The 20,998-nt window shown below is 44.7% G+C and overlaps 1 long non-coding RNA gene across 1 annotated transcript in view; it reads left to right on the top strand.

Moving 5' to 3' along the window:
* The window catches only part of LOC105499576 (uncharacterized), a 38,632-nt gene extending 33,423 nt beyond the window's left edge, over positions 1–5,209 (top strand). Inside the window, exons 2-3 of the long non-coding RNA XR_011621176.1 lie at positions 3,038–3,119; positions 3,428–5,209. This is a non-coding gene — a long non-coding RNA (uncharacterized lncRNA). The remainder of the gene's footprint in view (positions 1–3,037; positions 3,120–3,427) is intronic.
* Positions 5,210–20,998: the final 15,789 nt, after the last annotated feature.

The following is a 20,998-nucleotide window of genomic DNA, read 5'->3' as shown; positions in this document are numbered from 1 at the left end:
TGACCTTTTATAACCTACCTTTGAAAATTGTATAGCGTTACTTCCACCATACTTTATAGGTCAAAGCAGACATAACCTTACACAGATGAAAGAGTAGATATAGACCCTCACCCACCTCTTGATGGGAAGAGCATTGAAGAATTTGTGCCCATATTTTAAAACCAATTGATCTTCACTTTTATTCTGCATGCATGTCTCAAGATTTTGAAACTCCTAAGAGGCATGAATCAATGTATTCTCAGGAAATAGGAGGTAAACTGGTAATTTAACATACAAGGTAGTCCCCTGTCTTTCAGGCCCAGGGTGTGTGTCTCTGACTGTCCTCTGAAGAGAGGAGACTGAAGGGAATAAACCTTTCAAGTACCACCTCACCTGAATACAAGAATAGAATATCTACTGAACTCTGGCTTGAATATCTGCATGTGGATGGACTTAGGTAATTGCTTCAAAGTTATACAGAGCTGGAAGTGGAAGACAAGGAATCAGGCATGGGACCCTGATCTCCTCATTCTCCTGCATGCACAGAGGACAAGATTCATCCCTCTGAGGGCAAGGCCTGGGCGACAGCAGGTGTTTCCCTCTTCCAGCCCAGACAGGTTGCATATTAGCTCTCATTACCCCTGACAACAAATGGGTCTGACTCTGAACTGCTTCTTTCCAATCTCCAAGACTTTTTCCAGCTCACAGGAGGGAGAAGAGAAGTCTCAGTTCATCTAGGAAGAGCATTGCTGGTTTTATTATACTTCACAGAAGCTGAAAGGAAGCAGTTAAGATGGTTTCAGGCAACGTCAGCTGTAAAGATGTACATCAAGTCTGCTGATGGGGGAAACTGAGGCTGGTGAGGTGACCAGTGGACAGGAAGTCACGAGATGACTGTCTCTTTTTTTCCTTCCTTTTAAAATTTATTTTTAAATTGACAAAAATTGTATATATTTATAGTGTAAAACATCACGTTTTGAAACAGAGATGCTATATTAGGCCATTCTTGCATTGCTATAAGGAAATACCTGAGACTGAGTAATTAATAAAAAAAAAAAAAGAGATTTAATTGGCTCTCAGTTCCACAGGCTGTACAGGCAGCATGGTGCTGGCATCTGCTTGGCTTCTGGGTAGGCCTCAGGAAGCTTTTACTCATGGCAGAAGGCAAAGGGAGAGCCAGCATCTCACATGGCACAGGAGAAGCAAGAGAGAGTTGGGGGATGGGGAGGTGCCACACTTTACAAAAACAAGATCTTAGGAAATCTCACTCAATATCATGAGGACAGCACCAAGCCATGAGGGATCTGGCCCTATGACCTAAACGTCTTTCACCAGGCCCTACCTCCAACATTGGGGATTACAATTCAACATGAGATCTGGCAGGGTCATATAGCCAAACCATATCAGATACATTGTGGAATGGTTAAATCAAACTAATTGACATATGTGTTACATTATATACTTACTTACTTTTGGCGAGAACAATTAAAATCTACTCTCTTAGCAATTTTCAAGTATATGATATATTGTTATTAACTGTAGTCACCACGTTGTGCAATGGATCTCTAGAACTCATTCTGCTTGTCTAACTCAAATTTTGTATCCCTTGACCAACATCTGTATCTTCCTAACCACTGCCACCCCCAGTCGCTGGTAACCACCATCCTGCTCTCTGTTCCAGTGAGTTCAACCTTTTTACACTGCACATATAAGTGAGATCGTGTGGTTTTGTCTGTCTGTGCTTAACAGAGGTGACTTTCTGTGTCATGATTGTTCCTAGGCTCAGCCATGCTTCTGGTCCAGGTCTTTTCCACAAACATCATACTTCCCCACCACCACCACACTTTAAAAACTTTAACAAGGCCACCTGTTATACAAAGAGACAGTTCCAGGTCGGCTTTGTCATGAAGTCTTGAGTGGATGCTGGGCAAGTTATTGACCATCTTAGGTCCCTTGCAGCTCTAGCTCACCATGATTCAGAAGAGATAAAGGGAACTTGGTTTCTGAAAAATGTTGGCCATGTATTCAAAGGTAGATCAGAGAGGCAGGTTACCTTAATGTAGAGTTACCAAACATTACATGAGATATGCTTATACTGAAAAAAAACTCTTCATTGTTTACCTGCAGTTCAAATCTAGCTGATCATCCCATATTTTAGTTTACTAAATCTGGCAACCCTACCTTAATAGCTACAAGTGTGGTTAGAGTGTGTAGATCAGGAGGAGTCAGCAAAGGTTTAGTGTAAAAAGACGAGATAACAAATATTTTCAAATGTGCCATTTTAATGCAAAAGCAGCCAGATGATATATAAATGATTGGGAATAACCTTGGTTCAATAAAGCTTTTTTTACAAAGCCAGGTGGCAGGCCCTCATTTGCTGACCCCTTCTCTAGAGCTAAACTACCTAGGTTTAAGTCAACCCTGTCATTTATGAGATACAGGAAATTAAGCATGTTACTTAATCTCTTTGTGCCTCAGTTTCCTCATCTATAATATGGGTCATATTCATAATGTACCTGCCTCCTAGGGCATAAAATGGTGTCATTATATATGAAGTGTTCAAAGCATACAGTAAGTGCTATGAAAAAAGAGTGCATGCCACTTTGTGTTGTAGGATTCAAGTATCTCAGCAGAGTGGCCAGAATAATCATAGTTAACATTCATATAGCACTTGCCCTGTGCGCAGGCACTTTACATATGTTAACTTATTTAATCCTCAGGATAGCCTAGGCTGTAGGTAAGTTATCACCATCATCATCATCATCATCATCATCATCCCCATTTACAAATGAATCAACTGTGGCCCAGAGAGTTAAGTGGTTTGCCTAAGGTCACCTGACTGGCGAATAGCCCTGTTGGGGTCTGAACCCTTGTAATCTAGCACCAGAGACTATTCATTCACCCGGACCCTAGAGGGAAGAGATATGAGGTTAACAGGAAGATTAGAAAATGTCACGTTAAGTGTTTGCAGTGGTATTTGTCAATAAGTTGAATATAATTTATTTTCAAGAAACGCATAGTCTTCATTTTTGTGGGTTTGTTTCCTGTTCTTCTTCAGTTCTGAGGACAATGACCCCTGTCTGTGATGCCCCACTGAATTCACAATGATCCACGTGCAGACTCTCCAACCCTGGAAACATGTTAGTATCTTAAATTTCTGGGGTATGAACTCTTTTCCTTTCTTTCCTCTTCCCCTGGGTTTTTCTCTTGCTTCTTTCACCTTCCTGCTCCTCCCCACCTTCTTCTCCCCAAACTTCTTTTCTCTTGTCCTTCTCTACAACTTATTCGGGCCTGAAAAGAAGCCAGGGAAAAGATATTTGCTTTGGGTGAAGAAGAGAAAAATAAAAGATGAACTAGCCAAGTCAAAGAATAACTCCGATTTTCCACAAAGGGCTACTTCATGGAAAGACTGTGACTTACAGTGCTTTATACTCTCTCTCCTCTTTAGGAAAAACAAAGTTGATGTAAACAGCTGGAGACTGCAACTTGAAAAACCAAGAAAGTAAGATGAATAAAACTTCCTGTTTTCCTCTCCTACTCTGGCCTACAGGGGGTTGGCCTACAAGGCTTCTTTCCAAACCAGATGTTCCATTCCCAAAGCTCCCTTCAGAATCTCTGCATATCAGTTATTCTTTACACAGCACCACCAGACCTTAGATTCAATTACCATGAGCATGCTTCAGCCAAGCGTCTGCTGGGACACAGGCCCTCTTAGGAGAAGAAAGCGAAATATGGTCAGCATATGACATGAGCTCAAGGAGGCAAACACTCTACTATCATCGTCTAAATTAAGCAACATTAACAGAGCTCCTCCTACAGGCCATGTACTGTGGCAAGACTCTCATCTGATCTGCACCATTAGGTAGATACTACTACTGTCCCTATTTTATAGTTGGAAATCTGGCCTGGGAGAGCTGAATTAATAAATTCGTGACCCTGAAAAGGCCCCCTCAGCTCACCCAGTAAGACCCCCTCCACCTCTTCTCACTCTCAATCCTGCCTTCTTTAGAAAACATGAATGTACGGAAAAGAAACGTAACGATAGAGAAGCCCTGTTCTCTAGGAAGGGGATATTATCGCTTCCATCACTTCGGCTCCTGCCTGGGTTTCTGGGCAGGCTGCTTTTCTCCTTGGCTACTCATCTTCTCTGGAGACATGCTGTCATCGATTTTAAAGGTCTGTCTGCATCCTCCATGGTCACACCCAGCTGATGGACCCCAGGACACACTGCCAGTAATAATGCAGACTTTCTCCAGCCCCTGCTCAGCCTCTTCCCAGCGTCTCTGGCTGAGCTCTTCTCGAATATGTAGCCTAGCGCACAGGGGACATATCGTCTTTATGGTAAAATGCTTAAGTGCTCGAACAGATCTTAAACATTAGTTTCAAGCATGAAACTCGTCTATATTTGGCCTTTTCATATTGAGGGACAATCTGCCAATAGGATTTGTGATGGGGCTGTTATTAACAGTCTCTTCACTTCAAAACGGGGCACGATGTACTTTAGGGTGAAGCTGATTTTTGGCTGTTGGGTAATTATTAGTAGCTAACAATACCTGGTCAATAAAAATGTGTTTGCTTGTTTGTTTTGTGAGATCATCAACATTTTACATAATTTTCTTTTTTTTCTTTTTTTTTTTTTTGAGACAGAGTCTTGCTTTATTGCCCAGGCTGGAGTGCAGTGGCGTGATCTTGGCCCACTACAACCTCTGCCTCCCGGGTTCAAGCAGTTCTCCCGCCTCAGTCTCCAGCTGGGATTACAGGCGCACACCACCACGCCTGGCTAATTTTCGTATTTTTAATAGATACGGGGTTTCACTATGTTGGCCAGGCTGGTCTTGAACTCCTGACCTCAGGTGATCTGCCCGCCTCAGCCTCCCAAAGTGCTGGGATTACAGACATGAGCCACCTGGCCTGGCCCATAATTTTCTAATTGTAGAGGATAACAGGGTTAGCTTTCCAACTAGTTAATGAGTACCCAGCAGCAGACTTCAGGGCTTTATTGGTTGGCCTCCATATCAGGTGCAGCTTTGAGCCCTCCCTCTCTACAGGTTGCCACGTGTCCCAGTAGTGAGGAAGAATATGGTCACTTGCAGTTGCCCCTGCAACTTCTGCACCATGTTTTTCGAGGAAAAGAAATTCAATGCCTTTCTCACAAAGTTTAGGAACCCCAAGTGTAGCTTCATTTCTTCCTTTTAGGCAAAAGTACTGTAGGCCTGTGTCTCATGTTCAAAACCTGGGAAACACTGATGTAAATGAAAAAAACAAAGATAAACAAAACAGATTTCTTAACTGTAGAAGTTCTCTGTGCTATTAATATCCTGATGTCTCTCTGAATCTTCAAGAAGGACATGTAAAGTATAGTTTCCTAAACTTTCTTGACCTCAGAATACCTCGGAACCTCTTATGATATTATTGTTCCATAGACACTGCTTTATTCTGTTCGTGCTGCTATAACAAAATACCACAGACTGGGTAATTTATAAACAAAAGAAATTTATTTCTCATGGTCCTGGAGTCTGAGAAGTCCAAGATCAAGGTGCTGGCTGGTGAGGGCCCTGTCTCTTTGGTTCCAAGATGGCATCTTGTGGCTGGATCCTCAGGAGGGAAGGGATGCTGTGTCCTCACATGGCAGAGGGGATGGAAGGAAAAGAGATGGAAGACTCTCTGAAGCCTCTTTTATAAGTGCTTTAATTCATTCCCCAAAGGCCCTGTCTCTTAATACCACCTGATATGGTTTGACTGTGTCTCCACTCAAATCTCATCTTTAACTGTAGCTCCCATAATTCCCACGTGTCACGGGAGGGACCCAGTGGGAGGTAATTGAATCATGTGGACAGGTCTTTCCTGTGCTGTTCTCATGATAGTGAATAAGTCTCATGAGATCTGATGGTCTTATAAAGGGGAGTTTCCTTACACAAGCTCTCTTTCCTGCCACCACATAAGATGATCCTTTACTCTTCCCTCCTCTTCTGCCATGATTGTGAGGCCTCTCCAGCCATCTGGAACAGTGAGTCCATTAAACCTCTTTCTTTTATAAATTACCCAATCTTGGGTATGTCTTTATTAGCAGTATATGAACAGCCTAATACACCACCACAATGGGGATTAAGTTTCAACAGGAATTTCGGAGAGAATATACATTTAAGACTGTAGCAAACACATTTTGGGAAATCAGGAAGTAGCCATAGTGGCTGCCATGAATTAAGAACATATGCATCTAAGTCCAATACTGGGTGTTCTGCATACATTTTCTGATTTAATATTAACCACATCCTAAAACACGGGTCTTATGATCACAAGGCTTAGAGAACTTCAATAACTTGCTCAGGGATGCATAGACTGACATGGTAATGCAAGGGCTGCTACCAAATGTTCTGACCAAATGTTTTGAATCTTCTGTTCTTCTTTTTCCTTAAGAACCTTTTTTTAAAGATACATTTTAAACACAAAAGGGAATAAAGACCCATATAACAAACATTCGTCTTTCTACCATGCAAAATTAGTAAGTTTTAAGTTTAGTCAGATTTGGTTCTAGTCTTTCTTTCTTTTTTAAAGTAAATAAAATATTACAGATTAGTCATATTTGCTTCTTATCAAGCTGCTTCCCTGTTATAAATGAACCCCAATCCCAGGGGTGGAGGAAGGCAGCAAAGTTGTAAAGCGCAACAGCCCAGGCTCTTTCTTGGCTGTTCTTTTGCCAATTGCAAACAAACATTTTCTCCTATTTCTTGTTTCCTCACTTCTGTCTTGAGTTCCCTTCTAAATTTGAGGCACGAAGAGAAATATTTTAAAACAATGCAATATGCAAACCTGAGGTGAGTCACCAACACATTGGTCTACAATTAAGAAAGAAGACAGCATTGGGGTTCTCAAAGCAGCAAGTAGAACACAGGGGGATATTCTCAGGTGTGACTGATATTGTATGTGCTAAAGATACTGAAAATGCTCAGCACTCAGGATTTTTGCTAGCGACATCCTATGGTTTAGCCAAAGACATGCTCTACAGTGTGTGTACAGAGTGATACCATGCTAAAGTGTATTAACACATGCAGTTGCTCCAGCCCACCCAGGCTAAGGTAAAACTCCATGTCATTCTTATTCGCTTTAATTGATTTATTTTTCTTAGGTAGCACTCCTCACCACTTGACATTGCATTTTTGTTTATCATTTCTTGTCTGTCTTTCCTACTAGAATGTAAGCTCTATGAGGGCAGGGTCTTGCCTGTTTGTCACTATAGTACCCTCTTACCTGCCTTTCTTTGTGTTAGTTCATGAAATATTTCTGGAGAGCATGAGAGAAGTTATCCAAGCAGGAAACAGAAAAAAAAAAAAAAGCAGTATGTCAAGAAATCAAGGGAGAATCGAATTTGATATCAAGGATTAAATATGAGTATATGATACTGGAGGGGAAGAGAAGAAGACACTACGGCTGGTGTTGTTCACAGGAGCCTGTTTCCACAGTAGGTAAAACTGGCCACTCAGAAGAACTAAGCTCCCATGCTCTGTGGAACATTTTCCCAGTGAAGAATCCTGATGCCCGTTAAGGGAGGGAGGGACAAGAAATAGAGCTCTGCACCTCCCATCTTCAAAGTACTGAGGTGGGTGTGTGATGACAGGTGGTGCTAAATTAAAAGGCACATTGATTCTGTCTGCCATGGTAACAAATGATGCCCAGTGCTCTGTGGTTTGCAGCAACAAAGCTTTGCTTCTGTTGGATGTGACTTCGCTTGGGATACAGGCTGAAGGAACCCCTGTTTATAACATGCTACTCTTATGGCAAAGGGCTTCTGTTTAAATGTGGCATAAGTTTTATCTATTTCCGCTTTATTGGCCAAAGCAAGTTACATGGCCAACCCCTATGTCAATAGGACAGGGCTGCATATTTTTTTCTCATAAGAGACACTGAATATTCATGGCAACAGGTAGGATGTATACTTCTGTTGTACAAAGGGAGAGTAAAGAGTTGAGAGCAATAACACAATCTACCCCCCAAAGTTTTCCTATGGCCCTGGAGCCTAAAAACCATCAAACCCATTTCTCCTGCCTCCCTAGTTGTAGGAGAAGGAAGGATTAAGAAAGAAAAAATATAAAATGCTGTTGTGGTCACTTAAAACAGGGGTAGAAATATCAGGGACGTGGAAAATCAGGGGCACAGATGGATCAAACATCTTTCCCTCTATTTGTCACTTTGGAAGTTAAGAAGGTGTGGTGTTGAGCCAGCAAAATCGCAGCTATCAAAGAATGTGGTTTTATGCACCACAGCGTTGGCACTAGATTGAGAATGTGGTAGATGGCATTATTATTTTCCACTTTTCACTACCTCTCTATGTGAGTGGGTTATGCTTCTCTACCGTAGGGATATCAAGATATATCTATATCTATCTATATTTATTTATTTATTTTACCTCCTCCACAAGAACACCAGTGTCTCAAACAGCCTGATCATGGAAAGAAGGAGGTATCTGAAACAGAACTGTAGTTCCCATCCAAGGTGAGCAAGGAGATAAGTTTTTTGTTGTAAGTCACTGAGATTTGGGAACTGTTTGTTACTGTAGCACAATCTAATAAAAAATGAAAGCCAGTTGAAACAAATAATAATAAAAAATTGTAAATTTATTGATAACCTACTTTTCCCAGATATTGTTCTTGGTCTTGTGCATGTATAGACAGAATGTTTGTTTCCCCCCAAATTCATGCTAATAATTAATGTCTAATGTGATAGCATTTGGAGGTGGGATCATTGGGAGGTGATTACATCATGGTGGTAAAGCCCTCATGAATGGGATTAGTGCCCTTATGAAAGAGACCTCAGAGAGCTCCCTCAGCTCTTCCACCATGTGAAGATGCAGTGAGAAGACTGCTGTTTATGATCCAGAAAGCCAGTCTTTACCAGATACTGAAACTGCTGGTGCCTTAATCTTGGACTTATAGCCTCCAGATCTATGAGAAATTTCTACTGTTTATAAGCCACCCAGTTGATATTATTTTGTTATACCTGAACAGACTAAGATTCTCATCTAATCTCCCAACAACCTGAGAAGGAAGAAACTATTTTAATCTCCATTTTACAAATGAGAAACATGAGACACAGAGAGGTTGACGAACATTGTCAAGGTCACATATAGAAAGTGAAAGGACAGCTGAGACACAAACTCAAGCAGTGTGACTGTAGAGCACCTAGTATGAGACAAAGTGAATCTTATATTTAGTAGAAAGAGTGTGCTTCACTAGTAATCTATTCATCTTATTAAGAAGGTCTTCAAATAGAACCAGTGGTGTGCAGAGTGGGAAGAAGAGACTGAAACTCGTTGTGTTGGTTAGAATACAGATCATACCGATTAAAAAAAAAATCCAAAATGCAGTGTTTCAAATAAGAGAGAAGTTGGCATTTCTCCAGGGAACAGTTAGGTATGAGCATTCCAGAGCTGGGGTGACTCTAGAATGCAGGCTCATACAGGAAGTCAGTTCCTTTGAACGGGTTGCTCTGCCATCTCTTTAGATACTGTGTTTGTCCACACAAGGTCAGAGCTTGCTGGTCAGCAACGCATCTATATTCCAGCCTAAGGAAAAAAGGAAGAAAGGTGTAAGCAGGCCTTTTTCTGCATTCAGGAGACCAGGACAGAGATACAATTATAGGCCCACATGCTGTTTGTCTAAATACTTCCAAATTATTAAACAAACAAAAACACTGCCAATGAACCTACTATTGAGACAGTATGCCTTCTTAACTGCCTGGAAATCCAGGGGCAAATTTAGGATTCTCAGACCTCTTGGAATTCTGAACTGGATATGACAGCATAGGGAGAATTCACACCTGACCCTGAGCTTATGGCTGACCACGTTTTCTCTCCCACTCCAGCTCCATCCTGCACTGCCAGCATCCTTGCCCAGAAGGTAAAGACACTCTTTTGTCGGTACACCTCCCCACTATACAGCTGTTTCTCAGTGAGCCTTCGTCCTAGGAGTGAATGAACTGGTGGCATGGTTTACACTCAGGAGGATAGATCCACAGAAGAAGCTCATGCAGGCTCTGGAAACAGGTTCAGAGACATTTGGACAAGGAATTCTAAGGTTCCATGGACTTAAAGCTTGGTCTAGAAGAACAATAGAAGAACAAAGGTCCCTTCGGTCCTGCAGAATTCTCATCCTATAGGGAGGGACACATCCAGGATAGGGCCTTGAAAAGTACAGGCCTCATGGAAGGCAATCCTGTTGCCTGGGTCTAAAACTGGTACCAAATGCAAATAATTACTTTATTTGAAATTTAGCATAGATGTTAGTAACGTAACTTCTGCTCACATTTAATTGGCCAGTACCCAGTCACATGACCACATCTAGCTTCATGGGAGGCTGGGAAATGTAGTCCAGCTGGGCAGCCATGTGCCCAGCTGAAATCTTGGAGGACATTATGTTACTAACATTGAAAAGAGGGTAATGGATAATGGAGGCAGGGGTAATCAGTGGCATACAAGAAGAACACGTGAAAAAGGAAGAAGTTCTCATAATTTTCAGGTGAAACTAATAAGGAAGTAGGTCAAGAATAACATTCATGGTTTTGGATACCAAGGCACAGAGCAGTTCTTCAGTGATACATCAGTGTATCTTAATTTATCATGAGGTAAGTTATATTTTGTTACTAACAATACTATAGTGCCCAGTGGGTTCACCTTGACCACTGCCTAGACAGAGCTCATTTATCAAGACAGGGGAATTGCAGTAGAGAAAAAGTAATTCATGCAGAGCCAATTGTGTGGGAGATCGGAGTTTTATAGTACTCAAATCAGTCTCCGCGAATATTCAGGGAGCACAGTTTTTAAGGACAACTTGGTGGATGGGGGGAAGCCTGTGAGCCAGGAGTGCTGATTGGTCAGGGATGAAATCATAGGGAGTTTAAGCTGTCTTCTGGCACTGAGTCATTTCCTGAGTGGGGTTACAAGATCAGATGAGCCAATCTGAGTGGTGCCAGCTGATCTGTCAAGTGCAGGGTCTGCAAAATATCTTAAGCACTGATCTTAGGAGCAGTTTAGTGAGGGTCAGAATCTTGTAGCCTCCAACTGCCTGCCTCCTAAACCATAAATTCTAATCTTGTGGCTAGTGTTAGTCCTACAAAGGCAATCTAGTCCCCAGGCAAGAAGGAGGCATGCTTTGGGAAAGGGCTGTTACCATCTTTGTTTAAACTATAAACTAAATTTCTCCCAAAGTTAGTTCAGCATACACCCAGGAATGAACAAGGACAACTTGGAGATTAGAGGCAAGATGGAGTTGATTAAGTTAAATCTTTTTCACTGTCTCAGTCATAATTTTGTGAAGGTGGTTTCAATACAAAATAAATTTTGTGAGATTTTTTTAAGTTACATTAGTTTCAAGTTATCCATATCATGTCAATTAAGTCATTTCTGTGAGGCATAAAGAGATAGAGTCCAAGCTATTGTATAAACCCTAGGGCTGATGTTATCTATACTAGAGCCAGTTATGAGTTTCTATGTCTGAAATGTATTGCTAATAGTTATGTCAGAAGTGTTCTAACCAAAGCGACTCCATTTTGAGTGAGGGCTAGGAAAATGAGGCTGAGACTTGCTGGGCTGCATTCTCAGAAAGAAAGGTATTCCTAGCCTCTAGATGTTTACCGTTAAGGGAACAGATTAATAATGTTTACTAAACAGACCCAGACTTGGGAGCATCCTAATATCCCAATATCTGGAGAACAAAGGCATTCCTAATTTTGCTTTAAAAATAATAACATCAATTCTTGCAAAATGTAGTAATAAGAAAATTAATTTTTTATCACAAACCCTTGTAGCAGAGCACATCTCCTCATGATATACAAGCATTGTACCTAGGGTGGATGTGTTCCTCCTCTTACTTTCAGGAGCATCCTACTGTGTCTGTGGAGTAGCTCTCCTTTCATCACTGTACTTTCTTAATAAACTTGCTTTTGCTTTGCACTGTATACTCTCCCTGAATTCTTTCTTGAATGACATCTAAGAACCCTCTCTTGGGGTCTGGATTGGGACCCCTTTCCTGTAACATATTTCTGGAGACCACAGAAGAAACCCCCCCAACCCAAACGAAATAGACTGCAGCACTGATTGGACGACTTTGGATAAGTGGTGGGGTACCTGGGTAAAGAATGAGATGGGGTTAGAGGCCCAACTTAGGGTAGGTAGAGTCTCTCCTAAGACCGAGTGGATTGTAGGCCCCTCTTAACAAAAAGGCAAGGACGCTTAACTGACCTCGTATTAGAGGCCCAACTTAGGAAGGTTAGAGTCCCTTCTAAGATTTAGGGGGTTAGAGGCTCCTCTAAGTAAAGTCCTTCTTGGCTGAAAATGGGTTTGGCACCTCAAGCTATGCTCTTCATATTAATCTGCCTTGTCATCCTTGCTGCATAAATCAATGTCTTGGTTGCTGTCTGTGTTTCAGTGTCATTTTCAGGAGACTTTATTTAACTAGTCTTAGGGATTTTACCTTACTCATTTCCTATGTGACTCCTGATTTCTGTCCACTCGCTTGTGAAACATTGGGACAAAAATCATTGAATGCTTCATCTCTAAAATTGCTGATTGAGATCGATATTTAACAGCTATGAGCAATAAGATCAGATAGATGTAGCTATGTTTTGTTGCTGCTATGCAGACTATGTGTGATTGAGAAGCACTGGGATGGAAATCAGGGGACTTTTCTCTGCTGTTTGTGTTATGCCCAGACCGTTTATTCCCCGAGGAAGACCACCAGAGTCCAGAGTCAAAGCTAAGCAGCAAGGATCTTTATTACAGGTTCGAACCTGGAGCTCTCACTTGCTCGTGAAACGAGACGGGCAGGAGAGCTCTCCTACTGAGCTCCGAACAATGTTATATAGTCTAAGGAAAGTAGGCATAGAATCATTATACAAATTAGAGGTATGATTGGCTGGAGTTTGAACAAAGCGATTTGGCAAACTATGATTGGTTCCCGCCATTTCTGATATTTCAGTACAACCCTTGAGGCGGAAGAGCATTTTTACACAAAGGCAGTTAATTATATTGCATCAGGTTGCACGACCAGTTTATGGCTATCTTGCTTAAACACACCTTGTGACCTGGCTATCTTACTTAAACATTCCTTGTGACCTGGCCTCAGAAAGAGAAACATGTACTTACAGAACTTACGAAACCTCTGGTACGTGCAAAGATTAGAGAGCAGAACAAGGGTGTAGCGGGTGGGGGGCGGGTACACATCTATCTTTGTGTCCTTTCATTTCTCCCTTCTCATAAGTAACTGGATGTCCAATCTTGGATTTCCAGAGTCTTATAATATAGCCTCACTTTCTGGGTGCAGGAGAGGCTGGTGATGGCTACGGAGGACCATTAGTTGGATGGTATCAAACCTTTCTCTGACAAATTGTAAAATTTTATTTACCACACAGGGGCCTATAGTGAATAGAAGTAGTAAAGACATTAGAGGGCCTAAAAGGGGTGCCAGAAGGGAAAACATTGAAGAGCTCCACCAATTGTTAGCGGCTGTAGTGAATTGTTGCTTTTTCATTTCTAAGCTTAGTTCGTGTAGGCGTTGCACTCTTTCCTCAACTAACCCTGACTCATTTATATAGAAACAGCATTCTTCTTTGAGGAACATACAGGTACCTCCTTTCTCAGCCGTGAGTAAGTCTAAGGCTCTGCGGTTTTGAAGGGTGACCTGTGCTAGGGAGGTGAGCTGCCGCTGAAGGGAGGCTAGGGAATAGGCGGAGTCTTCCATAGCAACAGAGAATTGTTGTAACAGCTTGTCGTTTTCTATCATGGAGTGTTGTAGGGCCCCTCCTGCTAACCCCGCTGCGACGACAGAGGTGGTTAAGGATATTCCGGCAATTAGTGGTAGAAAAACTGCTCGTCTATGTCGCGCAGTTTTAGTTGGGGCGGTCCCTGCCCAGCCTATGAACTCTGCCGGGGTTAGCAGTGTCAGTCGGGGAACTAGGGTAACAGGGATACACAACTGTCCATCAGAGATGCTTTTGGACAGAGTTTTTAACAGAGTCATATTACACCAGAAGAACACACCAGGGGGAGCATATATGGGACTATTAGGGTATGTAGCCGATTGGTTGCAGAGGCTGTTGCTAAATGCCGAATAACAATAGGGGTATTTCTCTTGGTATGGGTCACGGTACAGGGCTACATCGGGTATCGTGACTATCGATGAGTTAAAACCTGTATAGTTTGTGGGAGGGGAGGATAGAGGAACAGCCGTTAATGGTGGTCTTCCTAGGGTTGCACACATAAAGCAAGAGGACAGGTCGCCTAGTGAGGTTGGCGAATGCTAGCCCTTCCCGTAATAGAGTTAGCCAGGAGAAGGGCTGCAAGTCTTGTGATAACTTGGTTTCTTGCCTGTGGATTTGTGTGTGGATTAAGGGTTGAATCTGGACTAGACTTCTCCACAGATATAAATGGCTACTGGGCCAGGTACTAGTTGATGAGTAATATACTCCCCCATGTTGTGGGGTTGTCCACCGAGAGTCCCATGGGTCTCTAATTATCCAAGTGTAAGTGACGGGAGACTCAGTTTTGTAAAAATACCACCCTTGTCGTTCTCTCCAGTATCGGACAGAGTGCGTCTTACAGTAGCTATATGGGCAACCTGCACTCTGGTGCCACCAATAATTTTTACAATTATATTCAGTTTGATCATATTCAAAACAGATCATGGGTGTTGCTGGTTGGGCAATCTGGAACCTAGTGAAATTGAGGTAAACTATAGTATTACACCCTGAGGGGGGGCAGTCTGTGCTAGCTAGCAGTTTACCCGCTTGGGGGGTTTCCCCGGGGTGAGTTTTGTTTTCATAGAGCCAGAACCTCCAGACATAGGGATTAGACGGCGCAGCAGTGAGGAGAGTCAGATGCATAAGGCATAAAAGCATAGGTAAGCTAGACATGGTTACGGCTATGGGGATGACGGCGCAGGGTTAGCTTTAAGGGATTGTTCTTAGCTTTGTCTACAGTCCATGTAACCGGTGCTCCAGACGGCTCGAGAAGGTCGGATGTTGGGTCCACTGGTTTGACGTGTGTGTAGTGGATCCACGAAGCGATGCCTTCTACTTTGAGAGCGGTGGGAGTAGTCAGGAGTACTTGCAGTGGTCCTTTCCACCTGGGTTGAAGAGTTTCTTGCCGGTGGCGCTTGACTAGGACCCAGTCTCCCGGCTGGAACGGATGAGGCGTCGGCGGAGGTCCTGCCTCGTACAGTTCTCGTAGTCTGGGCCAAATTTCCTGGTGAATTTTCTGTAAGGCTTGTAAGGAGAACAGGAGCTCAGAGACATTTTCAGTTTCAGGTTTGAGTAAGTCATCTTTTAGACTGGGGACCAGGGGTGGGGGTCTGCCATACATGATTTCATATGGTGTGAGGCCTAGTCTGTAAGGGGTATTTCGGGCCCGGAACAGAGCGTAGGGGAGAAGTACTACCCAATTAGCGCCAGTCTCCATGGTCAATTTAGTTAAGGTCTCCTTCAGAGTCCGATTCATCCTTTCTACCTGTCCTGAGCTTTGGGGCCTATAAGCACAATGTAATTTCCAATTTGCCCCCAGAATGGAAGCCAAATCCTGACTTACCTTAGCAACGAAGGCTGGTCCATTGTCTGACCCTATTTGGACGGGAAAGCCATACCTGGGGAGGATTTCTTCCAAAATTTTCTTTGCTACAACCTGAGCAGTTTCTCTCTTAGTTGGGAACGCTTCTGTCCATCCTGAAAAAGTATCTACAAAGACAAGTAAGTACTGATACCCATATTTTCCAGGCTTTATCTCAGTAAAGTCTATTTCCCAATAGATACCAGGCCTAGTTCCTCTATACCTAATTCCTGTGGTGGTCTGGGTTTGGGGGCAAGCGTTGTTTAGTTGGCAGGCTTTGCAATTTGTTGTGACATCGCTGGCCAGTTCAGCTATGCGCCTGATTCTAAACTTGGCGTGCCTGATTAAGTCCATCATTCGCCGGGCACCCAGGTGGGTTGTCCGGTGGATGTGTTCCAACACCTGCCGTCCTAATTTTTCTGGTAGGATGGTTTGGTCATTTATATCAGTCCACCACCCATTTTTAACCTGTTTTAGTGGAAGCGTGTTCATCCATTCGCGATCCTGTTCGGTATAGTCGGGAAAACATGGCAAATTTCGCGGGCCAGGATCGGGGAGCTGGAGCGCGAGGAGCTGACTGGGAGCTTTTGCTATGCTCCTTGCGGTTTGGTCGGCTAAGAAGTTGCCTCGAGCAATTGGCGTAGTTGGTTTCTGATGCCCAGGGCAATGTACAATAGCCAATTTCTTTGGTTTCCACAAAGCAGTTAAAAGAGCTAGGATCTCTTGCTTGTTTTTTATTTCTTTGCCTTCGGCTGTTAATAGTCCCCTTTCTCTGTAGATGGCCCCATGTATGTGCGCAGTAGCAAAAGCATAGCGGCTATCCGTGTATACTGTTAGTTTTTTCTCTGCCCCTAGGGTGAGGGCCTGTGTAAGGGCTATCAGTTCGGCTCTTTGGGCCGATGTCCCTGGAGGCAAGGGTTCCGCCCAGATTACCTCAGTCTCTGACGTTACAGCCGCTCCTGCATACCGCTGGCCTTGGTGGACATAGCTGCTGCCATCAGTGAACCAGGTGAGTTCTGTGTCGGGGAGCGGACGATCTTGCAAGTCCTCCCGCACCCCATGCACCTGAGCCAGTATCTCAGTGCACTCATGGGACGGGGCGTCCAAGTCTGGATTTGGCAGCAGTGAAGCAGGGTTTAAAGAGGTTGGGGGCAGAAAAGTTATTCTGAGGGGGTTTAACAGCAGTCCTTGATAGTGGGTGAGCCGGGCGTTACTCATCCATCGGTCCGGCGGCTGCCGGAGGACGCCTTCAATGGCATGCGGGGTTATAACGCGCAACTCTTGCCCCATGATAAGTTTATCAGCGTCTCGGACCATTAGGGCGGTCGCCGCGATTATCCGGAGGCAGGGTGGCCAGCCAGCAGCCACTGAATCTAATTTTTTTGACAAATAGGCAACTGGCCTCTGCCAGGGGCCTAGGTACTGTGTTAACACGGCTTTTGCAACACCCTTACTTTCATCCACGTATAAGTGGAAGGGTTTGGAGACATCAGGGAGCCCCAGCGCGGGGGCTGATAACAAGGCAGTTTTGATTTGCTGAAAGGCCAGCTCAGCCTCTTCCGTCCAATTGAAGGGCTGCCGTTCCTTTGTTGCCTGGTATAGGGGCTTGGCTAACTCAGCAAATCCGGGTATCCATAACCTACAGAACCCTGCCGACCCCAGGAATTCTCTCACTTGCCGTGTTGACTGGGGTCTAGGGATGCGTAGGACTGTTTCCTTTCGGGCTTTGGTTAGCCAGCGTTGCCCCCCTTTTAATAGGTACCCCAGATAAGTTACCTCCGACTTGCAGATCTGAGCCTTTGTTGCTGAGGCTCGGTAGCCTAGCTCCCCCAGAGTCTTCAGGAGGTCCTCAGTCCCTCGAACACAAGTTTCCGGGGACCTGGCCGCTATTAAGAGATCATCAACATATTGCAAAAGAGTTATTTCAGGGTGTTGCCGCCGGTACTCACCCAGATCTTCATGAAGGGCTTCATCGAACAGAGTTGGCGAGTTCTTGAACCCTTGTGGCAGTCTGGTCCATGTTAGCTGACCGTTGATGCCCCTCTCAGGATCCGTCCATTGAAATGCAAAGAGTTCTTGACTTTTGGGAGCCAGAGGAAGGCTGAAGAAAGCGTCTTTTAGATCAAGAACGGTATACCACTGTTTTTTGGGATGTAAGGCACTCAGAAGGGTGTATGGATTGGGCACAGTGGGATGTATGTCCATGACCCTTTTATTAACTTCTCTTAAATCCTGTACTGGCCTGTAGTCCGTACTGTTGGGTTTACGAACAGGTAACAGTGGAGTATTCCAGGATGAGTGGCAAGCCCGTAGGACTCCCTGGTCTAGGAGTCGGCGGATATGGGGCATAATTCCTTCTCTTGCCTCCAGGGGCATAGGATATTGCCGAACCCGAACGGGGTCCGTCCCTGGCTTAACTTCCACAAATATGGCAGGTCGATGTTTAGCTAGCCCCAAGCCCCCAGTTTCTGCCCACGCTTCAGGGAAACGCTGGAGCCAAGAGTCAATTCCCTGATCGGGGGGCTTTTGCTCTTGATGGAGTCGGTACTCATCTTCTAAGGTGACAGTCAGGATAGATATTGGCCTGTTTTGGGAATCAGTTATCTTGGGCCCTTCTGGCTCAAAGTGGATTTGGGCCCCCATCTTTGTCAGCAAGTCCCTCCCTAGTAGAGGGCAGGGGCTCTCTGGGATGACTAGGAAGGAATGGGAGACTTTTCCCGTTCCTAAGTCTACAGTCCTCTGGGTTGTCCAGGGGTATTTTTTGATGCCTGTGGCCCCGTGCACCCAGGATGTTTTCTTAGACATTTTTCCAATTGGTTTGGTTAGGACTGAGCGTTCCGCCCCAGTATCGACCAAGAAGCGAACTGGGGACCCCTCCACTTGCAAAGTTACCCTGGGTTCGGGGAGGGGGTCCGAACCCCGTCCTCCCTAGTCAGAGTCCTGGGTAACGAGTACGGAGGTAGGGTTAGCTGGTCTCCGTTTCTTTGGGCAGTCTTTAATCCAGTGGCCACGTTCCTTGCAATAAGCACACTGATCTTTTTCTAATCCTTGCCTAGGGCCTTGCTTTTTCTGCTTTCTGTTTTGGCCATTTCCTGCCTGGGGGAAAGCTGCTACTAAGACTTTGGTCATTTCTTTGGTTGCCTTGAACTGTTTTTCTTCTGGAGTATCCCTATTATTATAAACTCGCTGGGCCATCTGAAGGAGGTCCTGAATCTGCTTTCCCTCTAAACCTTCTAATTTCTGGAGTTTTCTTTTAATATCTGGTGTTACCTGGTTTACAAAGGACATTACTACCGCTGCCTGATTTTCCGGTGCTTCCGGGTCCATAGGGGTAAACTGCCTGAAGGCTTCCATTAATCTCTCTAAATACACAGCGGGGCTTTCTGTCTTACCTTGTAACACAGAATATACTTTAGCCAAATTGGTGGGCTTGCGAGCTGCAGCCCGGAGACCCGCCATTAGAGTCTGGCGATAAATGAGCAGTCGTCCCCTACCTTCTGCCGTGTTGTAGTCCCATCTGGGCCGGGTCAAAGGGAAAGCCGCATTAATGAGGTCAGGATTTGCAGTTGGCTGGCCGTCATCTCCTGGAACCAGTTTTCTGGCCTCAACTTGGATTCTTTCCCGCTCCTCCGTTGTGAACAGGATTCGGAGGAGCTGTTGACAGTCATCCCAGGTCGGCTGGTGAGTAAACATGACACTGTCTAACAACGAGGTTAGATCTTTGGGATTATCTGAGAACCGAGCATTTTGGGACTTCCAATTGTATAAATCACTGGTGGAAAAAGGCCAATACATGAGACGGGAGAGCCCGGTATCATCGAGCGATCCTATTTCTCTGAGAGGCAGGGCTACAGTGGAGTCAGGGAGTCGGGAAGCTTGGTCCCGCTGTACGCGGCCTCGTGTTCGGCCGGCCGGCCCCCCCAGGTTACTTTCACTCTCGGCTGCTTCCGCTTCTCGGTTTCCCTCTACGGAAGCACCACCCTGGGGGACTGGGTCCTGCGGGATAAGGTGCTGATATGGTGGGGGAAATGTGGGTTCTAACGTTAGGGGGTCCTGGCTGTCCGGCAGCACAGGGGCCGAGGGAGCAGAGGGAGTCTTTTGTCTTGTAGGTCGCGTTACTAGGACTTTGCAGGGCTCAAGGATGAATGGAGTTATCCAGGGTGGTGGGTTTTCCACAAGATCCTGCCACACTAGAATATAAGGAATTTGATCAGGATGTCCTGACTGCCCTGGCAGGAAAATCTTAGTTTTTACCTTAGTAATAATAGAGAGACAGAAAGTTCCTTCAGAGGGCCACCCTACGCCGAAAGAGGGCCACTCCGAACGGCAGAAAGTAACTAGCTTTCCCTTCTTTAGTTCTACGCTTAAGTTACGCCCCCGAGCCTTCACATCCTTAAAATTGGTAACAAGGAGTGAGAGCGGCGTGCTCTGGTTGTTGCCCATCTTTGGACTGCTCCTACAAAGAGAAGGGGGGACGAAAATGAGTGTGAAGCAGAGGGGAGTATCCGACAGGTCCGGTCCTGGAGGGGGAAGAAAAGGTTTTATGTTTCGTTTTGGGCTTACACTTAACACTTAACAATAACGGACAGACAGTAATAACGATGAGCATTCGCGAGCGCGTGTCGGACTTCCGACCTGAGTCAGACGGGGCAACCAAGGATGGAGGCCCCCAGATGGGCACTGGGGAACGTCTCCCACCAGTCCCGAGTGGCTGTCTTCTAGCGCGTCCGCCAAGACCGTGCCACTTACAGAACAGACCAATACAGATTACAGATTACGGATTTCGCGAAATTTCAGGGAGACAGACAGAGACAAAGACAGAGACAGTGACAAAGCCGGCTTACCTACAGATTAAGATCCGTTGACTTGGGGGTCTGGTGGGCTTGGGGGAAATCCCGGACGAGCCCCCATTTGTTATGCCCAGACCGTTTATTCCCCGAGGAAGACCACCAGAGTCCAGAGTCAAAGCTAAGCAGCAAGGATCTTTATTACAGGTTCGAACCTGGAGCTCTCACTTGCTCGTGAAACGAGACGGGCAGGAGAGCTCTCCTACTGAGCTCCGAACAATGTTATATAGTCTAAGGAAAGTAGGCATAGAATCATTATACAAATTAGAGGTATGATTGGCTGGAGTTTGAACAAAGCGATTTGGCAAACTATGATTGGTTCCCGCCATTTCTGATATTTCAGTACAACCCTTGAGGCGGAAGAGCATTTTTACACAAAGGCAGTTAATTATATTGCATCAGGTTGCACGACCAGTTTATGGCTATCTTGCTTAAACACACCTTGTGACCTGGCTATCTTACTTAAACATTCCTTGTGACCTGGCCTCAGAAAGAGAAACATGTACTTACAGAACTTACGAAACCTCTGGTACGTGCAAAGATTAGAGAGCAGAACAAGGGTGTAGCGGGTGGGGGGCGGGTA

The sequence above is a fragment of the Macaca nemestrina genome, chromosome 3 (genome assembly GCF_043159975.1).
Source record: "Macaca nemestrina isolate mMacNem1 chromosome 3, mMacNem.hap1, whole genome shotgun sequence".
Taxonomy (NCBI): domain Eukaryota; kingdom Metazoa; phylum Chordata; class Mammalia; order Primates; family Cercopithecidae; genus Macaca; species Macaca nemestrina.
The sequence above is the reverse complement of the archived record's forward strand: the minus strand, read 5'-3'. Positions and strand labels throughout refer to the sequence as shown.